Below are 22,964 nucleotides of genomic sequence, written 5' to 3'. Positions count from 1 at the left end.
AAGATTGTAGTCTTACCATGCATCTTTTCTGACCACAGTGCTATGAAACTAGAAGTCAACAACAAGAAAAATTCTGGAAGGCCCAGAAATACATGGTGGTTAAAGAACAGGATACTAAACAATGAATGGGTTAACCAGGAAATCAAAGAAAAAATAAAAAATTACTTGAAACAAATGAAAATGAAAACACAATAGTTCAAAACCTTTGGGATTTAGCAAGAGCAGTTCTAAGAAGGAAGTATATAGCAATACGGGCCTACTCAAGAAGCAAGAAAAATCTCAAACAATCTAACCTTATACCTAAAGGAGCCAGAAAAAAAAAAAAACAAAAACAAGCAAAACCTAAAACTAGCAGAAGGAAGAGCATAGTAAAGATTAGAGCAGAAATAAATGATATAGAAACTAATAGGATAGATTAATGAAACCAGCAGCTGAGTCTTTGAAAAAAAATCAATAAAATTGATAAACCTCTAACCAGACGTATCAAGATAGAAGGAAAAAGACCCAAATAAAATCACAAATGAGAGAAGGAAAATAACAACCAACACCACAGAAATACAAACAATTATAACAGAAAATTATGAAAAACTATATGCCAACAAATTGGACAACCTGGAAGAAATGGATAAATTCCTAGAACATATAACCTAACAAAATTGGCAGGAATTTTGTTAATAGGAAAAAATGTAAAATTTGAGCAGACCAATAACCAGCAAAGAAATTGAATCAATAATCAAAAAGCTTTCAACAAACAAAAGTCCAGCATCAGACAGCTTCATAAGAAAATTCTACCAAATATTTAAGGAAGAGTTAATACCTATCCTTCTCAAACTATTCCAAGAAGTAGAAAAGGAAGGAAAATTTCCAAATTCATTCTGAGGCCAGCATTACCTTGATACCAAAACCAGGTAAAGACACCACAAAAAAAAAAAAAAAAAGAGAGAGAGAGAGAGAGAGAACTACAGACCAATATCTCTGATGAACATAGATGCAAAAATTCTCAACAGACTACTGGCAAACCAAAAAAACCCAATACATGAAAAAAAAATCATTCACCACAATCAAGAGGGATTTATTCCTGGGTTGGAAGTGTTGTCCAATATTTGCAATCAATCAACATGATACATCACATTAATAAAAGAAAGGATAAGAACCATATGGTCTTTTCAAGAGATGCAGAAAAAGCCTTTGACAAAGTACAACATCTATTCATGAGAAAAACCATCATCAAAGTAGATTTAGAAGGAACACACCTCAACATGGTAAAGGTCATATATGAAAAGCCCACAGTTAACATCACCATACTCAACAGAGAAAAACCAAGAACTTTCCCCCCAAGGTCAGGAGCAAGACAAGGATGTCCATTTTCACCACTTTTATTCAATATAGCACTGGAAGTCCTAGCCACAGCAATCAGACAACAGAAAGAAATAAAAGGCATCCAAACTGGTAAGGAAGAAATCAAACTTTCACTATTTGCAGATGACGTGATACCATATATAGAAAACCCAAAAGATTCCACCAAAAAACTGCTAGAACTGATTCAGTAAAGTTGCAGGATACGAAATCAATGTACGGAAATCTGTTGTATTTTTATATACATATAATGAAACAGCAGATAGAAATTAAGGTATCAACTCCATTTACAACTGTACCAAAATAATAAGATACTTAGGAATAAACCTAACTAAAGAAGTAAAAGATCTGTACTCTGAAAACTAAAAAACATTGAAGAAAAAAACGGAAGACAAAACAAAGTAATGGAAAGACATTCCATGTTCATGGATTGGAAGAATAAATATTGTCAAAATGTCTGTATTACCCAAAGCAACTTACACATTTAATGCAATCCCTACTGAAATACCAATAGCAATTTTCACGGTACTAGAACAAACAATCCTAAAATTTGTATAGAATCACAAAAGACCCTAAATAGCCCAAACAACCTTGAAAAAGAAAAGCAAAGCTGGCATCGCAATTTTGGACTTCAAGCTATATTACAAAGCTATAGTCATCAAGACAGTATGGTACAGGCACAAAAACAGATCCATAGATCAATAGAACAGAACAGAAAATCCAGAAATAAACCCAATTATATGGTCAATTAATCTTCAACGAAGAAGGAAAGAACATGCAAAGGGAAAAAGACTGTCTCTTCAACAAGTGGTATTGGGAAAACTGGACAGCAACATGGAAAAGAATGAAACTGGACCACTTTCTTCTACCATACACAAAAATAAATTCAAAATGGATTAAAGACCTAAATGTGAGGCCTAAAACCATAAAAGTCCTAGAAGAGAGCACAGGTAGCAATTTCTCCGACATCAACCATAACAATTTCTTTTTAGATATATCTCCTGAGGCCAGGGAAACAAAATAAAAATTGAACTATTTGGACTATGTCAAAATAAAAAGCTTCTGCACAGCAAAGGAAATAATCAACAAAACTAAAAGGCAGCCTACAGAATGGAAGAAGATGTTTGTAAATGACATATCAGATAAAGGGTTAGTATCCAAAATATATAAAGAACTTGTAAAACTGAACACCCAAAACATGAATAATCTAATTTAAAAATAGGTAGAAGATATAAACAGACATTTCTCCAAAGAGGACATACAGATGGCCAACAGAAAAGATGCTCATCATCACTTATCATCAGGGAAATGCAAATCAAAACTACAATGAGCTATCAGTTCACAACTGTCAGAATGACTAAAATCAACAACACAAGGAACAACAGGTGTTGGCAAGGATGTGGAGAAAAATTAACCCTCATACACTGCTGGTGGTATTAATACCAACTGGGGCAGCCACTGTAGAAAACAGTATGGAGGTTGCTCAGAAAGTTAAAAATCAAACTACCCTATGATCCAGCAATCACATTACTGGGTATTTACACAAAGAATACAAAAGCACTAATTCAAAGGGATACATATACTCCAATGTTTGTCATTTATAGCAGCATTATTTATAGTAGCCAATACATGGAAGCAGCCCAAGTATCCACTGATTGATGAATGGATAAAGAGGATATAGTATATATATATATATATATATATATATATATATATATAATGAAATACTACTCAAAAAATAAAATAAATTTATTTTATAAAAAATAAAATGAAATGAAATGTTACTCAGCCATTAAGAAGAATGAAATCTTGCCATTTGCAATGACATGGATGAACCTAGAGAGTATAATGCTAAGTGAAATAAATCAGTCAGAGAAAGACAAACACTATATGATTTCACCCATCTGTGGAATTTAAGAAACAAAACAAATGAGCAAAGAAAAAAAAGGAAAGAGAAAGACAAACCAACAAATGGACTCTTAATCACAGAGAACAAATCGATGGTTACCAGAAGGGAGGTGGGTGGGGTTATGGGTGAAATAGGTGATGGGGATTAAGGAGTGCACTTGTCATGATGAGCACCATGTGAATAAAATAAGAACTTAAAAAAGGAAAGAAGGATTTGGGGGGTGGGGGGAAAGGAACCAAGAAGGAAAGAACAATGAGTTATCTGAGTCGAGGAAAACATTCCAAGAAATACAAATATATGGGGTAGGGACTTATTTTGTTTGGTTTAAAAAGCAAAATTTAAATATCAAGTTGGATAGTTTTAGCTTTTGAACTAACTCAACATGTAGCATCCAGCAGAAATAAGTGGCTTCGTTATATATGAGCTTTAGAGTCTGTCTAATTCTGACCTTCCCACTCTCAAGGCTGTGTGATCCACTCTCTGTATGATTCTGGACTATTTTCTCAATCTCAGACACTTATTCCTCATCTGGGAAAATGGTGATAATAATACACACTTCTTAGGGTTAATTCGAGTGAATTAAGTGAGAAAATATACCTATGGAGCTTAGGAATAGAAAAGGAGAAATGTAATTAGGCATCAGGAAGAGATTAGATCCAGTGTGTTTTCAGTTCCTCTGAGAAGGAGTTACCAACATAAGATGAGTTGTACAAGAGTTTAATGGAGAAATGCCCTAAGAGGAGTAGGGAAGGGATTGCTGGAGAAGACAGGAAGGGCCTTTGGACCATGATGCATGTCTGGTGCACATGGAGGAGAGGAGGAAGGAAACACAATTGGGCAGGAAGAGCCTTAGACTGCAGTGCAGTTCCAAGAATGTCTTGAGCAGGTCACATCTTTGGACCAGTTTCCTGGCTGAGGAGTCTCGGGTGTTGCAGGAATGGCCTGTGTTTCAGTCCTGCTGTGCACATTGTCAGGGAACAGGCTGGGGGGTGGGGGAGGCTTGATACTAACGTGGTGGTACATCCAGAGGGAAAACAGCTGGACACATCAGCCCATTTTGCCCCCCACAGCAAGGGATTTGGGGAATGTACTTTCATGGCCACCAAAACCAGGAATCAATGGCTTTGGGAAACTTGGGAGCCCTCCTTCTCTGTGTGTCTCTTTCTGCTTTTTCTGCGTTTTGCTCTTTCTCTTTTCAGACTTGCTGCTTCTGTTCTTCTGTGTGACACACAAGGAAGGAAATAACACTCCATTCCCAGTCTCCCATCAAATGGGCCCAGCTGGCCAAAAATTAGCCACCTCTCCTGTGTGTCTCAATTCCCAATATCCTGGGAAGAGAGACCAATTGGCCACACTTGGGCCATATTCATAACTGGGCCAATGAGCTACATATGGAGAGAGTAAGATCACATCATCATGGACATGGGGTAGCAGGTTGTAATTTCCAGAAACATGGGGACAGGGGTGGAGACCAGTACTAAACAGACAATTTAGTCATAAAATATTCAACAAAGGGTACCAGTATTCCTCATGTAGTCACTCTAAAATACTTTCCAGCATAAATAGTGCAACATTACAGAAGTGCTAACTAGCTTAAACTCTGACTCTGAGCAGTCAACTGCCTTAACAGAGTACCTATAGTCCCAAGATGGCCAGCTAGTCCTATATCAGAAATGCTATACTCCAGAGGAGACAACAGCCCGTGCTTCAGCAGCCCAAATAGCAATCAATTCTCACAGTTTTGTTCATTAGCAAACTTATGTCAGACATAGATTTTTATTCTGAAAACAGTGACTTAATTAGCATGATAAATGTTAGAAATGGGTTTTCACTGGTAAAAATTAAAAGTATTTAAATATATGGATTCCTCCCCCCAAAATATAAAAAATAAAACAAGATGAAATCAGAGAAGGAAACAAACCATAAGAGACTCTTAAGCATAGAAAACAAAAGGAGACTTGCTGGAGGGGAGAGGAGTGCAGGGTAGGTGACTGGGTGATGGACATTAAGGACGGCACATGATATAATGAGCCCTGGGTGATGAATCACTGACTTCTACCTCTGAAACCAATAATACATTATATGTTAATTGGATTTAAATAAAAATAAATTTTTAAAAAATTTAAAAAGACAAAAAACAAAAAAATAAATGGTTTGATAGGAAACAAACAGTGGGTTGCTGGAGGGTAAGGGGTTAGGGGCAGGAGGTAACTGGATGATAGACATAAAGGAGGGCATGTGATGTGATGAGCACTGGGTATTATATAAGACTGATGAATCACTGACCTCTACCTCTGAAACTAATAATATACTGTATGTTAATTAATTGAATTAAAATTAAAAATAAGATATATGGATTGGCTGAACTGCTTTAGAGACACACCCTTCTATTGCTTGAGTAAGGTGCAAGAATCTAGTTATGCTGTTGCCTACATCCTCAAGAATGAGTTGTGATCCCTAAATGGTCCTGTGTCCAGCCATTGGTCAGGAGGTGCTATGGTCTGAATGTCCGTGTCCCAACAAAATTCATACGTTAAAATTCCAATGCCCAGTGTGATGGTATTAGGAGGTGGGGTCTTTGGGAATTTCTTAGGTCATGACAGTGGAGCCCTCATGAACGGGATTAGTGTTCTTATAAAAGAGACCTCCCAGGGTTCTCTCACCCCTTCCACCATGTGAGGACACAGTGAGAAGTCAGCAGTCTGCAATCTGGAGGAGGACTTTACCAGCCCCTGACCATGCTGGCACCCTGATCTTGGACTTCAAGCCTCTAGAGCTCTAAGATAAAAATTTCTGTCATTTATATGCCACCCAGTCTTTGGTATTTTGTTAACGCAGCCTGAACAGACTAAAACAAGAAGATTCTGGTTTCCTGAGAGATCCATGACTTTACTGACTTTAGAGAACGGGAGGTTAACTGTTGGGTGAGTGCTACCTGATACGTGTTTGTTCACAAATAACTGTATTCGTGGCTGGGTTTGATCTGAGTCTCACTTCCATGTCACAGGCAAGTCAGGTTGTGGGGAAATCACAGCCCTCACCCATCTCAAACTTTTCTGGTGTCTGCCCTTACCACTCTATAAAGAACTTTAGGGTTGGAATGTGACTAGACTCCCTTTGGTCAGGTTGCAAAAGTAATAAGAAAGCAGTGAAATCACTGGTTCCTCTTCAAAGCTCCCGGAGCCCTGCTTCCCATCTGGAATCAAGCGTGGGTCCCCTGAATGTAAACACATCAGCTGTCACTCTCCTTGGTAACATGAGAGTTGTTTGTCTTCTAAATGCATAGTTATCCTCCCAATATTGTACTAGTTAAGAACTGGGGAACATATCTTGGCCGCCTACACTTCATGCCCTGCTCGTAATACATTTTCACCAAAAATTCTGGACTAAATGAATGAATGGGTGAAAGAATTGGCAACATCATCCCACTGGTCTGTGTGCAGTCTTGTCACCTCTACGGCACACACTCTCTCTAGCTGTAGATCCCTCCCCAGCTTAAGGTTGACCTTGTTTTCCCCTCCTTCCCTTTTCCAGAGGCCCCCACTTCTAACCTATGGCTGAGAATCACACCCCTTCAGAGCAGTAGAACCAACAGCTCTAGCTTGGGTGAGCCAACGCTGAGGATTGGGGGCCACCCTGAAGTGACTGTACCTGTGGAGAGCTTAGAAATACGTGGACCCTTGGCATAAATTCCGAATCAAATGGTCTAGGGTGGGAACCCAGCACTGTTATTGTTACAAAAGCTTCCACAGCTGACTCTAATATAGCCAGGATTGAGAACCCTTCGTCTGGCTCTCATGTCACCAGAATCCCACACCTAACGACCTTTGCATTCTTTGACCTCAGGCAGAGTGGCTCATACTTTTCAAAACCCAGCTGATGGTGATTTCGGCAAGATCAGGTTCTTCTCCTAAGGAGAGCTCTGAAATTCTAGGACCCTGTGACCACAGCCCATGTGGCAGAGCTGGAAACATGTCTAGTGAGAACCTTCAGTTCTTGGTCTAACTCATGTTCTACCATGTTTGCTGCTGTGTGCCAGCTGTGGTGAAGAACTATGGCAAGTGGTGATGAGGTATGTGGGCTGTGATGTGCACGGCAAGGGCGTACAGTAGGGAGAAATGCTAGAAACATGGCAAAAACACCAGCAGCTCCATTCAGGCAGGGCAGGGGGCAATGAAATTTGGACAAAACACGTTTATGGTTCAAAGCTGACTCCCAGCCTAAAATAGATCACGGTATCTCATAATGAGTGTGGCGATAGCCAGTTTGTGTCATCTCCTTTTGCTTTGGGCGCAAAGGGACCAACCATGCAGAATCTGCCCAATTAAGAAAGTAGGAAGTTGTTGCCTTCTTAGTCAACTCTGGGTAGTGTCATTTCCACAAATACCGCTTCCCCCATCACCCCACCCAGCCCTCTGGAAGCCATGATTTGTATTAATAGTCAAGAAGATTCTGAGAGGAAATATTAAAGAATTTTTGTTATTTTCTTTAAACACACACACATACAAACCAGCATTCTCACTCTAGACAACTCACTATGGAGAGGCCTCTGCAATCAGGTTTTTGACTTTCCAAGACAAACCTCTACACCTTGCTTCTGCCCCAATGGTATCTCAAACTGAAACAGACCAGGCTCTCTCCCCACCAAACAAGCATGGAGCTGTGTGTACTCAGTACCTCTCACATTCAACACACGTTTGTGTGCATGTGTACACACATACAGGCCTCGGAGGTTTGGTATTTACTCATAGTGAAGAACTATTCTACAAAGTATAGAAGGTTTTTAATATCCCTGGTCCACACCTCCTAAATGCCAGCAGCAGCCCCAGTTGCTATAACACCCCTATTTCCCAATGTCTCCCTGTAGGGCTGTACTGCCCTCAGAAAGCGAACCACAAGCTGGCTCTGTGCTGGGTATTTGCCTTCACTCTGTAGTCAGCTGTTCTCAACCTTGGGGAGATTTCAAAAACCCTCATGGCTGGGTGCCTCCTCCAGAGATTCTGACGTAATTGGTTTAAACTGCCCCAGGTGATTCTGATGTTAGTGAGGTCAGGTTTGCCAGAGCTGTGTCCACAGGTCTGGGACTCTCTGTGATGGAGGTTTTTTGTTTTTTGTTTTTTTAAAGATTTTATTTATTTATCTGACAGACAGAGATCACAAGTAGGCAGAGAGGCAGGCAGGGAGAGAAAGGAGGAAGCAGGCTCTCTGCAGAGCAGAGAGCCCAATGTGAGGCTCGATCCCAGGACCCTGGGATCATGACCCGAGCCGAAGGCAGAGGCTTTAACCCACTGAGCCACCCAGGCGCCCCTCTGATGGAGGTTTTGACCAGCATCTCCCACTTGGGTAGACAGACTGGCAGAGCACAAGCCAAAGGAGGTGGTTTGAGTCAGGCTAACATTCCACTTCCTTCACTAGGTCCCCAACAGTGGATCTAACATCCACTTGGCTATTCTGCGCCATGTCCTCTGTCTGCAGAGTGATGTATGGGGCAGTGAGACGCTACCTGCTAAAGGAAGCAGCCCCTGGCTTGTCCTCTCCATGAGACACTGTAAAACGGGAAAGGGAAGATGTGAATATGCTGTTTGGCCCAGAGAAAGGGAGTAGAAGGGATATCTGACTTGGAAGCAGGAGTCCCTCAGGCTACCCTAGGCCTTCTGGGAAGGACTCTCACGGACAATGTGCCAGTAAATGTCTCTAGGTAGACCTGCTTAATTATAGTGGCATTTAGCTAACCCCCACTGGGTTCTTTAATGAATGTCTCCTTCCTTCATGGGTCCTGGGAGACTCCACTCCTCAGCGTTCTCACTTATGTGGCTGGGGTTTCCTGAGAAGTTTGTTTAGTAAGGCAGCAAAGATAAGTATTTTTCTCAGAAAAATTCTGTTTTGTTTTATTTAAATCTCACTATCTCAAAGTCTTTTTGCTGTTGTTTTAAAGAGGTAGAAAAGCTTGGATTCTATAGAAGTGAGCCAATCTTTCAAGAAGACAGCCGAGCGAGCATATCTGTGGTTGGCTTCGGACTCAAAGTTCTCTTTTATTTGTAAGACACACCAGGAATGCCAAAAAATGGGGGCAGGAAGAGCTCTGCATTTTCCAAGTGCCATGATGTATATACTCCCATTGTGGCTGATTTTCAGCTACTAACATTTTGGAGAACTGGTTATTTCCCATCCTCTCAAACATGTACGCGGTGGGATGCCCCTTATGATTAACCAACTGATATCTCAAAGTCACATTATTTAAACACTGGATATGTACCCTGTGAGGGGGTGGTGGATTATCTGACCACAGGTTGGGAAGAAAGACACTCAGCTTCTCTGAGAAGAGGTCCCGGGAAGACTGAAAACGGTGAGGCCACAGATGTGCAGAACAGAGACGCTGAGGGGGCCTTGGAGAGGGAAAGCAAGACGCCATCCACAGAGCAAGGCACCAAGCCCCGATAAGGTCCTCAGTTTAATTAGCCCCTCTCTTCTCATTAGAAGAAAGAGGTGGCAGACAACTTATTTCAAAATAACCCAGGGAAAGAAGCACAAAACTAGGCAGAAGGATTGGCGTTGATACTCACTGAGTCAGTGAGCAACATGGTAGGACCAGGGGGGCCCTACCTGTTCAGCTGCGTGGGTATAGGGGCTATCTGCAAGGATTGGAACAGCACAGGGAAGTTTGGCCTCCATTGCAGATAATGAACATGATGGTTATTGACTGCTATTTCTTAAGGTTCACTGCATTGCTGTTCAGATAACACTCTTTCTACAAAATGAGCCAGAGAGAAAAAAGAGGTAAAACAAAAATTCATATACTCTTGCTTTAGGCAATCAGTGAAGGTTCTATAGTACAATACAACAAGTGAATATACACGAAATACTGAAAGACAGAAATTACTACACACCAGGCACTTTATATATCAACATTTAATCCTCAGGACCGTTCTGTAAGGTAGGTGCCAATATTAATCCCATTTTATAATTAAGAAAAATGGAGCACAGACTACTTAAGTAACTTGCCCAAGGTCACACACTAGTGAGTGGCAGAGTGAGTTTGAAGCCTGATGGTAGTGTGGCTCAGAGTATGGTCTCTACTGTGGATGAGATCTCTCCTCGTAATTACTTAGCCCTGGAATTGCACATTCTGGGCATTTGCACATTATCCTGGTTTTCTTTTTGACTGTGGGCTCCTCCAGGGTGTCTGTCTCGTCAAAAGTGTCAGGAGAAGCCATTTATGGACTCATTGGGGTATTGTGGGGCAGAGGTACTATTTGGTTGGGACTTCTGGACCCTGACTCTGCTTTCACCTCCCAGAGGAAGAAGGAGCCTTGCCAATGTCAAGTTCACCCAAGAACCAGGAGAGGGAACGTAGAATGATAATGCAAATTCTTCACAATGGGGCAAAAAGAGAGGTTTCCAGATCAACCCAGACTTTGGCAGACCATTTCCTTGCGGTCCAAGTGTTCCCCTGCAGACTCAAGGGCCAAGGGGTGTCTGCTGAGGAATGCTGTTCCCATTTGCATGACCAACTCTCTTCTGGAGAAAATAAAATATGATCTTAGCTAATGAAGTTAGGGATTTTATCTAAACCTACATCCACACCAGAACATTGAAGTCATAAGTATTTGTTGGTGAAGGAACAAATGAATGAATGAATAAATGGTGGGTTCCCTCTGCTGCCTGGTCCTACTGGGGAAAGTCACTGCCAATGACTCACTCCAGAGAGTTCTCCTCCTAGACTCCAAATCCTCTTCCTCCAGAGCCCTAGGTCTTCTCAACGGACTGCTGGGTACTCTTTAGAACTGGCTCCTCAAGACTGTATCCTGTGACTTGTCCCCCTCTCAGTCCCATGCCTACCTATGTGGGGGCAGAAATCTCACAAGAGCCTAGTGTGTGGCTAGACCTCCAGGTTTCACACAGTGGAGAACTCTGAGGTTCTCCATTCCCAGGCCCACAGTCACACACTCTCCCCCAGGACAGGAGAGGAATGCAGCCCCTCCCCCAGCCCATCCTGCCAGGGCTTCCTTAGGTAAGGTCAGATTCCACAGAATTCAGACTCAGATGAGGATTCATTTTTTCATGTGTCACCTTTAAGCCCAAAACAATATTTTTTCCCTCTTTTCTACAAAACAGGAATTACTCTTTTTTTTTCTGTTCCAGTCTTGTTTTGTTTGATTTTGTTTGATTTTTCCATCAAAAAAGAAGAACTAAAATGTAAATCCTTTGTAATAATGTATGATCAAAGGGCTCAAAGAGCTCATGGACATATTTTCTGAAGAAATAGGAAATATGACTGCTTACCCAAAAGAACCCCTGACATACTATAACAGGAGCCTTGGGATGTCCAAATGTGAAATTATTACTGTAGTTTTTCTGCTATTTGGCTGAACTATTTCCTGTCTCTATATCAAGGCATCCTATTAGCCTCCGGGTGCACTCCACGATTGTTTCAAAGAAGTGCGATATGGCCCAGCTCCGAATTTGAAGCTGTTAGCATGCGCAGATGGTCCTGAGCAGGGCCCTGGCTGGGGGTGAGGAACAGAAACAAAGTTGTGTGGTGTGCACCAGCTTACAAGATGCCACAGATGCATTTTTGAAACCTGTCCAGTGACAAATGTTACAAGAAATGCCCCCAGAGCTGCGCTCATTCTAGGGAAAACTTTTTTAATTAAAGAGATTTTCAATAGCTCCTATCTTGGGAAGGTCCACTGAGATTAGGAATGGAAAGTTACTGGGCTAGCTCATAGGAGAGAGAAAAGATACAAATGATTGAAAGTCCAAAATGTGGCTTTAAAAAGGCAGGCCTCAGGATGGGATTGCAAGGGTCCTGACTCAGGATTTGAAGACCTGATCGTTCTCATTCTGCTTGTATCTAACTGGTCAGCTGCTAGCTGTCTCTGAGGCTCAGTTTTCCCATCCAGTACATGGCATTAGACCAGCACAGTGCCTGGCACATCACAGATATTCAAGTAATGATCCTGGAAGGGAGGAAGGGAGGGAGGGAGGGGCTCTCAAGCACTGCTGCAGAATCAAATCAAAATAAATATAACCCCTCCTCACCATATTCACTTTCTAAAGCCCCAAGATTCTAATGTAAGCCCCCTCAAGAAGGGGTGAGGGCACTGCCCTGGGAATCGTAGCTCTATGGGCACTTCCGATAAGTTGGAGAGAGAGGAAGTACCCCAGATCACGAACCACTTATGGGAAGAATGAATTATGGGTGCAGAGCCCCTCCTTCCCCGGTTAGTGCAACAGGGCTCAAAGCTTCTTCCAAGCCCTCCTTTACCCCCAGGTTATGCAGTATTGCCCACAGCCCCAAACTTCAGCCTTCCCTGCCCCTGTTCCCTGCCCTCTCTCTTACTAGTGAGCCAGATCAGAGCTATTTCTTGACAAGTCCTTGGTCACCAGGAAAGCAATGACCTTGCTCTCTAAAGCTCAAGGACATTCCTATTTAGGAGGACAGCCTCTCACATCTTTCCTCCAGGAATCAGCCCAGCAGAAAGAGGCAGGGGTCTCAGCTTTTACACCTTTGCCCTTCCTTGCATCCTTTTGGGCCCCACAGTTCCTTGAACAGTGATGCATGCATCTTCATCTTCCTCTCAACATTAGGAGACATGAACAAAGATTAGGAGTGTCTGAAGATTCACAGCCTTTTCCTCCCTCCTTCCTCTTCCCTTCAGTTACAAGAAAGTCTGGTGTTGCCAGCCGGACATCTTCCCCTTTCTCTCTCCACCTCCTCTCCCACTTTTTGTACACACTGGGGTCATGAATAGGGGAAGAAGATGTGTAGAAGATTCACATTGCAAAGGAAAAGGGAAGAAAAATTTCAAATCGAAAAAGAAAAAGAAAAAAGAAAAACAGATCTAAAGTGATTGGTAATCACTTAAAACACAAGCAAAATTGATAAGGTAGAAAGAAGAAAAGTGGAGGTTTAGGAAGTTTGGGCTTAAGAGTTGGGGAATAGAAAAGGGAGTTTCAGGGATTAGCTGTGTCATGTGTAGGATTACTTGAGAGTGGCAGAGAGAGAGGGACAGAAGAGGAATGTGCTGCATTAAGAATATACTTCCTCCGTAGAATGAGTAAAGGTTTGAATTACTTTTCATGACTTTATGACAGCTGCAATGTGTGTCACTGAATATGAATCAGCACCAAGATAGCTCATGGACAGATCTCCTTATATATTGAGGACAATTACTTACTCCACGGTGGCCTTTTCCCCAGGCTGGTTTCTACATGTTTCTTCCCTGCCCCTGACCTATACAAGTACTTGTTTACAGATCCATTTCTCCTCCCCCAAAATATGAACATAAGTCACTTATCCTTGTCCCAGGCATCCTAGAGTTTTACGAAAGTCCTCATTCCTTGGGAATATGGGTGTTCCTTTTTCCTACTTTTGGAAACCCCTTTCCCTCCCATCCAATCCCAAATTCCTGCCCTAGTAATTCAGCACTGGTAAAGGATGGAGGGATGGGAGATTCTGGTGACCAGGAGGGGAAGGGAAGTAACTAAATTACTATTTCCTCGGGACGCCTGGGTGGCTCAGTTGGTTAAGCCGCTGCCTTCGGCTCAGGTCATGATCCCAGGGTCCTGGGATCGAGTCCCGCATCGGGTTCCTTGCTCCGCAGGGAGCCTGCTTCTCTCGCTGCCTCTGCCTGCCTCTCTGCCTGCTTGTGTGTACTCTCTCTCTCTCTCTCTCTCTCTGGCAAATAAATAAAATCTTTTAAAAAAAATTTAAAAAAATTACTATTTCCTCAGTGTCAACATCAGTATCTGTAAATGGAAGACTCAGAAGATTGTTTTGTCTTTAAAGTGGGGATAAGCAAGGAGGAACGTCACTCTGTAAAGACTGGTCCTCTCAGAAGCCACAGGTAGAAAAGGGGTTTGGGGAACATGCAAGAAGATAGTGTTCCACTTGCGTGCTGCAAAGGCCTATTTAAGAGCATTTCCTATCTGTGAAATTCTCAAACTCTCTTCCAATTCTTAGCCAGCAATGTCGATTAAGTGGATAACTTGAAGACAAGCAGTCCCACACAATTTCCATCAAAAGGCAATTTGCTGCTTTCATAACAGCAGGGATAGCTACTAGTAGTTAGAAAGGCAGAAGTGGCTCATCTATCTTTGGGGATAATTTATATAACTTGGATGACGTGTAATTTAACACCCAAAAGGATGGTGATTTAATACCCCAGATTTTTTTTTTTAATGCTGCTTTGTTGTCATTAGGTAAGTTTCACTTAATTCTTCTTTGTTTTCATTTGAAGGGAAATCTGTTTTTAAAAAAATAGCTTAAAACGTCATTTTTTCAGCTGTGGACAGAGAATAAGAACCCCAAGGTCAAACATCTGACCTTGAACCCCGAAGTTAAGCCTTTGTGCTCTCAGTAAAAGAATAAAGATCTGTGAATGTGAAACAACAAAGTGGGTCCAAACAGTTCCTAGGAGATGAATGTGGGAAGATGGGTTTTCAGGTTGTTTGTTTACAACATACAGATGTGAGATGCAAATAATTTCCTCCCTTCAATTCTCTGAGAAAAAACTGCCATGGCAGTCAGCTTCTCATGAAGATCATTACTCTTAAAAAGAACCCCATCGGGGCGCCTGGGTAGCTCAATGGGTTAAAGCCTCTGCCTTCGGCTCAGGTCATGATCTCAGGGTCCTGGGATCCAGCCCCGCATCGGGCTCTCCGCTCAGCAGGGGGCCTACTTCCCTCTCTCTCTGCCTGCTTCTCTGCCTACTTGTGATCTCTGTCTGTCAAATAAATAAATTAAATCTTAAAAAAAAAAAAAAAGAACCCCATCAATTCCCTATTCGGAAAACCCTCCACCCCAACACTAAACAATCCTTCCTCTTTTGAAATGTCGCCAAACTGCTCACTTGTCCCTGGCAGCCAACTAAGACTGTCAAATGTACCTAAGCACTAACTAGAAAGTCTCTCCTGCTCTCCCACCTTTATAGGGCACCTGCCAGTCAGATGTTGCCTTGGTGTTTCCTCTTTTTACTTTATAAAACTTACTTTCCTGGGGCACCTGGGTGGCTCAGTTGGTGGAGTGTCTGGCTCTTGTGTTGTTGTTGTTGTTATTGTTTGTGACCTTCTGGATAAATTATTTATTTATTTTATTATCGTTATTTTTAATTTTTTAATTTTTTTATAAACATATAATGTATTTTTTATCCCCAGGGGTACAGGTCTGTGAATCGCCAGGTTTACACACTTCACAGTACTCACCATAGCACATACCCTCCCCAATGTCCTTAACCCCACCCCCTTCTACCTCCCCCCCTCCCCCCAGCAACCCTCAGTTTGTTTTGTGAGATTAAGAGTCACTTATGGTTTGTCTCCCTCCCGATCCCATCTTGTTTCATTTATTCTTTTCCTACCCCCCAAACCCCCCATATTGCATCTCTACTTCCTCATATGAGGGAGATCATGTGCTAGTTGACTTTCTTCGATTGACTTATTTCACTAAGCGTGATACCCTCTAATTCCATCCACGTCATCGCAAATGGCAAGATTTCATTTCTTTTGAAGGGCTGCATAGTATTCCATTGTGTATATATACCACATCTTCTTTATCCATTCATCTATTGATGGACATCTAGGTTCTTTCCATAGTTTGGCTATTGTAGACATTGCTGCTATAAACATTCGGGTGCACGTGCCCCTTCGGATCACTACATTTGTATCTTTAGGGTAAATACCCAGTAGTGCAATTGCTGGGTCATAGGGTAATTCTATTTTCAACTTTTTGATGAAACTCCACGCTGTTTTCCAGAGTGGTTGTACCAGCTTGCATTCCTACCAACAGTGTATGAGGGTTCCCCTTTCTCCACATCCTCGCCAGCATCTGTCATTTCCTGACTTGTTAATTTTAGCCATTCTGACTGGTGTGAGGTGATATCTCATTATGGTTTTGATTTGTATTTCCCTGATGCCGAGTGATGTGGAGCACTTTTTCATGTGTCTGTTGGCCATCTGGATGTCTTCTTTGCAGAAATATCTGTTCATGTCCTCTGCCCATTTCTTGATTGGATTATTTGTTCTTTGGGTGTTGGGTTTGCTAAGTTCTTTATAGATTTTGGACACTAGCCCTTTATCTGATATGTCGTTTGCAAATATCTTCTCCCGTTCTCTCAGTTGTCTTTTGGTTTTGTTGACTGTTTCCTTTGCCGTGCAAAAGCTTTTGATCTTGAAGACCTCCTAATAGTTCATTTTTGCCCTTGCTTCCCTTGCCTTTGGCGATGTTCCTAGGAAGAAGTTGCTGCAGTTGAGGTCAAAGAGGTTGCTGCCTGTGTTCTTCTCAAGGATTTTGATGGATTCCTTTCTCACATTGAGGTCCTTCATCCATTTTGAGTCTATTTTCGTCTGTGGTGTAAGGAAATGGTCCAATTTCATTTTTCTGCATGTGGCTGTCCAATTTTCCCAACACCATTTATTGAAGAGGCTGTCTTTTTTCCATTGGACATTCTTTCCTGCTTTGTCGAAGATTAGTTGACCATAGAGTCTATTTCTGGGCTCTCTATTCTGTTCCATTAATCTATGTGTCTGTTTTTGTGCCAGTACCATGCTGCCTTGATGATGACAGCTTTGTAATAGAGCTTGAAGTCCGGAATTGTGATGCCACCAACTTTGGCTTTCTTTTTCAATATTCATTTGGCTATTCGAGGTCTTTTCTTGTTCCATATAAATTTTAGGATTGTTTGTTCCATTTCTTTGAAAAAAGTGGGTGGGATTTTGATAGGGATTGCATTAAATGTGTAGATTGCTTTAGGTAGCATAGACATTTGCACAATATTTGTTCTTCCAATCCAGGAACATGGAACATTTTTCCATTTCTTTGTGTCTTCCTCAATTTTTTTCATGAGTACTTTATAGTTTTCTGGGTATAGATTCTTAGCCTCTTTGGTTAGGTTTATTCCTAGGTATCTTATAGTTTTGGGTGCAATTGTAAATGGGATTGAGTCCTTAATTTCTCTGTCTTCTGTCTTGTTGTTGGTGTAGAGAAATGCAACTGATTTCTGTGCATTGATTTTATATCCTGACACTTTACTGAATTCCTGTACAAGTTCTAACAGTTTTGGAGCAGAGTCTTTTGGGTTTTCCACATATAGTATCATATCAGCTGCAAAGAGTGATAGTTTGACTTCTTTGCCGATTTGGATGCCTTTAATTTCTTTTTGGTGTCTGATTGCTGAGGCTAGGACTTCTAGTACTATGTTGAATAGCAGTGGTGATAATGGCCATCCCTGCTGTGTTCCTGACCTTGGAGGGAAAGCTTTCAGTTTTTCTCCATTGAGAATGATACTTGCAGTGGGTTTTTCATAGATGGCTTTCATAATATGGAGGTATGTGCCCTCTATTCCTACACTTTGAAGAGTTTTGATCAGGAAGGGATGCTGTACTTTGTCAAATGCTTTTTCAGCATCTATTGAGAGTATCATATGGTTCTTGTTCTTTCTTTTATTAATGTGTTGTATCACATTAATTGATTTGCGGATGTTGAACCAAACTTGCAGCCCTGGAATAAATCCCATGGTTGTGGTGAATAATCCTTTTAATGTACTGTTGGATGGCTCTTGGTTTTGACTTAGTTCTCAATCTCATGGGCCGTGGCATTCAGCCATGAGTGAGGCTCCACACTCAGTGGGAAGTCTGCTTGAAGATTCTCTCCCTCTGCCCACCCCCAACTTCCTCTCTCTCTGTCCAATAAATAAATCTTTTTTAAAAAGAATTTACTTTCCTTATTAATACCTTTGAGCTCCTGCTGACAGAAGGTGGGTGTCCTTGCTGTAAGTTTATGAAAACAAAACAAAACCCAGCCTTTGTTAATTTGTTACCTCAGACTTAGTTTTCAGAAAACCTTAGTATTCCCAAATACTGACAAGTATAGAAAGTTCAGTGGGACTTTTTAATTTGCCCAAAGCCACAGAGGAAAGCTGGAATTTGGGCTCAGGTCTATTTGCTTCTAAGGTTATGCATTTTTCCTTAACCCTCCCCACTTCCCACCTTGGTGTGTACAACTTCACCTTCTACAAACAGTTTGCTCCAGAAAACTGAGAGAGGGGAGGTCTGAAGGGAGGTAGTTCTGGTACCTGGGGCTCAAACAAGCAAGCAATGAACAAAACCTCCATGAAAAACATGGGCTCACAGTGTGTGTTCATCTTACTGGCAAACCATGGCCAGCAATGCTAAGTACACGGGCCTGGCCTGCTCTTCTGTGCATTAGACAGTCTGCATCATCGAGGCTGCACATGACACAGTTTAACTCGATTTCATCTATGACCCAATAATGGAGGTAACATGCAAAGGGAGATGGGACAGGGTTTGGTTTGCCCAGTGGGTAGCCCTGAAGGCCCGAGAGCTAATGCTGTCTCAGCATTAGCTGATCCTCCAAGGATGATCCCCTAAATTATCGGTGTTTCTCATAGGTATCACCTAAGAATTGTGTAAAAATGCCAGCTCTGGATTTCAGAGCCCACATGTCTGACAAAGTGCCCAAGTGAAGCAAGTGTTGCCAGCCTGAGTTATCAAGCATCCCTTCTCAATCCTGGCTGCAGAGTCATGATACAGGAGAACCACCTGGGATTTTTTTTTTTAATATATTTTTTAAGATTTTATTTATTTATTTGACAGGCAAAGATCACAGGTAGTCAGAGAGGCAGGCAGAGAGACAGGAGGAAGCAGGTTCCCCGCCGGGCAGAGAGCCTGATGTGGGGCTTGATCCCAGGACTCTGGGATCATGACCTGAGCTGAGGGCAGAGGCTTTAACCCACTGAGCCCCCCAGGTGCCCCCACCTAGGATCTTTTTAAACACCAAAGCCCAGGTCCCAGGCCCAAAGTTTCTGAATTTATTAGTTGTGAGACAGGGCTTGGGCATAGCCACCAACATTCTAGAATCCCCTCAGCAGCCAGGCATGAGAAGCACTGGGCAAGAGCCTCAAGGTAATTAATTCTAGCAAGTCTCACTCAGCTATGAAAGGATGAGATGGCTGCACCAAAAATGGGAAACTTCATGAGTGGTACCTTTTTTCAGTTTAAGGCAGCCTTTCTTTTCAGTAACTCTATTCTGTTTAAATATTTGTATATTAGTGACAATATTTTAACATGTGTTCCCTCATCATGAAGCTGGTTTCTCTCCACACCTTCACAGCCTTTAAGATTAAGGCATAAGGCAAGTCAGGGAAGATGGTTGGCTGGGGACAGACAGTGAACTATGCTGGGAGTGGGGTGGGGGAAGTGAGGAGAGACAAGGAAGGGCAGGAGAAGCCCTGCAGTTGTGAGAGAGGGCATATCGGTGGAGAGTGAGCAAGAGATGGGGTAGGAATCCACCTGTACCCGACTGTGTCAAGAGAAAAGACCAGAAGCATAGGTCAGGGTGGACTTTCACAGCAGAACCAACAGGATGCCTAGTAACGACAGAGACAAGGGACACCCCTACAGAGGTACAGAAACCCAGAGGTCCATGTAGAGACTAGCACTTGAGTCCAGCTTCTTTCTCTGAAAGCTTTCTTCTTTTTTCTTTTTCATATTTGAGCTGGATTTTTTTGTTTGTTTGTTTGTTTACTTGGGAGAGAGAGAACTAGATAGAGAGAGAGAACATAGCAGAGGGAGATGTAGAGAGAGAAGGAGAAGTAAGGAGCTGAGCAGGGAATCCAATGTGGGAATCAATCCCAGGACCCTGGGATCATGACCTAAGCCAAAGGCAGATGCTTAACTGATTCATCCACCCAGGTGTCCTGAAATCTTCCTTCTGTATCTAGACATCATCTTAACTGAGAAAAGGCAGAAGAGAGAAATTTACAAGATTGATGTAGATCATTTACTCAAAGGAGACATTTTCGTTTCTCCGTTAAAGGGCAAATTTAAGTTTCCTTGTCTGTTCCCCCACCACCATCAGCAAGAAGGCAGGTTTGTTCCCAGAATAACCATAGGGAATGAAAAATACTGTTCTTTTGAGTATGATTCAGGTTTTTTCAGTGAGTTGTTGACCCCATATACCCGAGTCATTCTAAGCAGAGAGAGCCTGTTTGTTTGTGTGTTGTTGTTATTTCTTTAAAGTAGCTTAAGAGGAAGAGAACATGGAGTGATCCATGTTTCCTCTATGGGACCTCAAAGGAAGATCCTCCTAGCAAGAAAAATACAGGCAATTATTGTAGTATATGCTGAGTACTACATCCAAGTAAAGCTTACCCCATACCAAAATGTTCTTTTAAATCTAACCAGTTAGCGAAAGTGGTTTCTCGGGGCGCCTGGGTGGCTCAGTGGGTTAAAGCCTCTGCCTTCAGCTCAGGTCATGTTCCCAGGGTCCTGGGATCGAGCCCCACATGGGCCTCTCTGCTCAGCAGGGAGCCTGCTTCCTCCTCTCTCTCTTTGCCTGCCTCTCTGCCTACTTGTGATCTCTGTCAAATAAATAAATAAAATTTAAAAAAAAAAAAAGAAAGTGTTTCTCAACTCTCTGTGAAATTGGTAGGAAAAGGATTATTATGTCACGTAATAACCAAATCAAGTATCATAAAGAAGTTCTTTTCAGATTTTCCATGGCTTCTCAGGCTACTATTTGGTGTTTGTCTCCTCCTGCCTCCCCAGCCAACTTGCCCAATCACTTTCTAGGCCTCCAACCAACCCAAGACACGACCATGAAGGGGGACTTCTCAAAAAGACACAGGCTCTTTAGCATACACATGGAGGCTGTATTGAAAGACCACCAGTCTAAGCAGTAGAAATATTCATTTAAAGTGTTCTCTTGTATTAAGCATGTCCTTTTATTTTCTGTATTCTGGTGCTTTGATGTCTGGGGCCTTGCTGACCCGGACAGACTGTCCCTCCAAGAGCTAACCAATTCCTAAAGATGATAAATAACTCATCTATGAGCATGCCTTCTATATGCAACCAACCAATCCAGAGCCCACACCTCCAAACACCTCCTCTGTTGGGCCCTCACACCCAGGGCTACTCTTCAAGCCCTGCCCTAATCTCCCCAGGGCCAAATACCAGACAAGTCCTATGCCCCATAGCCCTCTGAAATTATTCAAATTAGCCAACCCTAACCGGGCTTACCTGCCTTGCCTGTTCCTTCCTGTGGAAACTAAAATAAAGGCTCTTGCCCATGCTTTACCCTTACTCTCTCTGCCTCCTATTGACCCTGGTACTTCCCTGTGGGGCCCTGTGGGGTTTTCCATACTTCCTGTTCCTAGGGAACTGTGAATGATTTCTCCCTTCATGACAATCATTTCTGCATTTGTGTGTCTTACCATGTCTGATTAAAACAAATCCTGTATACACTTACAACACTTGTGTTAATAGTCCAACCCCAGGCCAGACCAGGAAGGGCCACCTGTCTTATTCCTTCTTGAAGAATGAATGGCCTCTCTACCTCCACCCCAACCCCAACCCCTGGGGAGAATACAAAGTGCAACTGGATAGCTGATGGCCTGGGAGAGAGAATAAAAGGAGTTAAGAAATGATGGAACTTAAGAGAGGCGACAAGAAATCCAGGCAAGAGAAGTAGGTGGGGGAGTGGATACTGAGAGGCAACTCAGAAAAGCAAAGAATTTTTTGGCCCTATCCTTTTTGTTCCTTATTCAGATTTGATCCTGGGCTAGAAAAAATCCCCCTCACCCCTTCTACTACCACCACCTCCTGGACTGAACACCATCAACAGTACTTCTTACTTTGCCAAAGGTCAAAAGCAAAAGGGGTTAATCGCTTCATTATCACTCCAATGGCTCTCCAAGTCCTCTGATATTTCCTTATGAATTCCTCTGCCTGCTCACCACAAGGCTAAAGAATAATCTGGTTAAGTGGTATTCTCCTGTGGAATTTTACCATTTGTTTACAAGGCACTTTGTTTCCATCCCCTCCCTGGATTCTCCCAACAATCCTGAGGGGTAAGCAGGAATTAATTTTTGAATAAAATCCCTCTCTATTCATCAATCTCTCAATTTCAAAGGCAACCTCAGCAAAATTTCATGATCAGAACTCTGAATACCAATGGGATTCAAACCTCTTGAGGCCATTTCCACCAGTCCTCACAAGCTTCCCTCTGGATAGTCAAACAGGGCTCCCTTCAAGAGGGGCTGAACCCTGACATGAAACTTGAGACAAGGGAAATTATTCTAATACCGCTTATGTCTCCAATACTTAGATCAAGACTACATGCCAAAAGCATACATGTTTTACACATTCATTCACTCGGGAAAAATTCTGGATGCAAGAGGTTCAGGAAGTAGATGTGGAAAAATGTATTCAGCATCTCACTACAGCTGAAGCCATAATTAGGAACCTTGTACTTGCCAGCTCCTAAGTGCTAATCTTTAAGATGGTACAGATATTCAGGAAAACTAAAAAAAAAAAAAAAAAAAAAAAAAAAGAAACAAACAAACAAACAACTAATAAATCCCTACTAGCTCTATGCTTCTCCCATGAAAATGCGATTTTAAAAAATTACAAGTTGAATGATAACTTACAGATACACCTTGCTTTATACAACAGAATTCTTTAAATGGGTGAGCTGACTGCACTTCTGTGAATCTGACTGCATTTGATAAGAAAGGATATGGGGAAGGGAGAGAGGGTAGGGTTTAATATTTAAAAGATACATAGATCTCTTTTATAACTGGAAGAATAATTACCTTATAAGAACAGTTATCTTCTAACTTAAATATTGTGTAAATGTATGATTTTACATGCCCTCTTTGCTTAAGGTGGGATACAGATAGGT

The sequence above is a fragment of the Martes martes genome (assembly GCF_963455335.1).
Source record: "Martes martes genome assembly, chromosome: 11".
In the NCBI taxonomy this organism is placed as follows: domain Eukaryota; kingdom Metazoa; phylum Chordata; class Mammalia; order Carnivora; family Mustelidae; genus Martes; species Martes martes.
Note: the sequence above shows the minus strand (reverse complement) of the source record.